We start from the raw sequence: 1,739 nt of genomic DNA, 5'->3' as shown, positions 1-1,739 counted from the left end.
GGTGCGTTCCATATACGATAAAATGGGGTAGCCGTCAATTTATAGAAGGTACAAAACGGTGCGTTCAGGTGCGTTATATTATTTCCCATTCACAAAAAAAAAATAGGCTTCATACTGCTAAACCGTTAAAATTAGCGCAATAATATTTTTGAAGATGTCAAAATCTGGAGCATTGGATCTTGCTTCTGGTGTTGGAGGGAAGATNTTTTTTTTTCCGGGAAACAGAAAAGCTTATAGAGTGTGAACAGAACTTTACCGAATTAGAGGGCTGAACCAAGACCCATATCTATCTTCTAGTTCTTGTGGTAAGTCAAAGTGGAATATGGTCACAAACGGCTAAATTCCTGCATTTACCAATTCATATTCGTCATCTTCAAGAAAATTGTAAAAAAAAAAAAACACTAGTGCTTAAGTTGTAGATTCATTGAAAAGGATATTACCTCTGAGCAAGAGATGGTCTATAATATTATTATAAAACATGATTCCACCTGGATTAGTTTCACCAAATCTGCCTTCTGTTACAGCTCAGGAACATTATCATCAAGTTATTGAATATTAATCTCACTACATTAACATTCAATTAATTGTTACTAAGAACATACTTGGTAAAATTCTACCCCATGAAATTGAGAACCGGTATGCATTTACTCCAAGTGAATGCATAATCTCAATATCTTCCTGTGAAAATAAATAAGAAATTCATATATGTTAAATCGAAGTTGCAGGTAAGTTAAAAATTAGTAAAATTTTTAACCATTCATTTACCAAGAATCGGTGGTAATGATCATCAGCAACATCTCCATTATCATTAATTTCTTTAATTGACGAATCTGTTCAAGCTCCACAATCAAGAGATTCTTGAGTTCAATCAGTCCTTTCTCAAATACGACGCGATATTGAAGGTGACGTAATTGCCCAAGAGGAGAAGTGACGGATTTGGGGCAGAAATTGGAGAAGAAGTGGCGGCCGGAGTGGAGAAGTGGATCTGCAATGGCGTCGTCGGCAGTAGGGTTTTGTGGTTTGGGGATCTTAGAGAGAAAATTTAGCTCTCCAGCCATCCCAAGTTTCCATTTAACAAAATGGTCATGAAAATCTTTTCGATAGTTTTTTGGGTTAAAAAATATGAGGTGGCACACTTAAGTATAATTAAAGCAGCAAAAAACAGTAGGACGAAAAGATTTAAATATTTGTAGGTTAGAGTATAATAAAGAGTAATTGATTTAAAATTTGAAAGGCAAAACATATTTCTCTCAGCTTCTCTTTCACACAGCAGGATTCAAACACCTTTCTCTCTCTCGTTTGTTCTTCCAATTTTCTGCAATTTCTCAATTTCTTTGCTCTTTGCATTTTTGTCATTCCTTACCATTCCCGATTAAGTTATAATGGTTGAGATCCTTAAGGAACAGAAAAAAACTCATCTACTCTCCAAATTGTAGGCACCACTAGGTCTACCAAAAATTGAAAAGAAGAAGTTGTGGTGGAGTAACTTCCGATTACTGAAGTTGCTCCACCAAGAGAGGAAACGGCGTCGATGGAAGACATTCTATTGGCGGAACAAGGGAGGGCAAGAGTTGAAATTGAAACTGAAGAGGAGGATGCCGACGCAAATTCCAAGCGTCGGACATACCAAGAGTAAAAGCAAAGGATCGCTTAAGCGATCTGGTATATGACAGAAGATCGGTTAAGCGATTTTAGATCGCTTAAGTGATCGTGCATCTGAGCAGAAGTTGATTCTGTCT

At 36.7% G+C, this 1,739-nt stretch overlaps 1 long non-coding RNA gene across 1 annotated transcript; it reads right to left on the bottom strand.

Annotated features, from left to right (window-relative positions):
• Positions 1–252: 252 nt before the first annotated feature.
• LOC116125546 lies at positions 253–1,019 on the bottom strand. The gene is made up of 4 exons (XR_004127358.1): positions 766–1,019; positions 603–678; positions 441–515; positions 253–344 (listed from the first exon to the last, which is right to left on the bottom strand). It is a non-coding gene; the product is annotated as an uncharacterized LOC116125546 (long non-coding RNA).
• Between the last annotated feature and the right edge of the window lie 720 nt (positions 1,020–1,739).

This window comes from Pistacia vera, unplaced genomic scaffold (genome assembly GCF_008641045.1).
Source record: "Pistacia vera cultivar Batoury unplaced genomic scaffold, PisVer_v2 Contig168, whole genome shotgun sequence".
Taxonomy (NCBI): domain Eukaryota; kingdom Viridiplantae; phylum Streptophyta; class Magnoliopsida; order Sapindales; family Anacardiaceae; genus Pistacia; species Pistacia vera.
The sequence above is the reverse complement of the archived record's forward strand: the minus strand, read 5'-3'. Positions and strand labels throughout refer to the sequence as shown.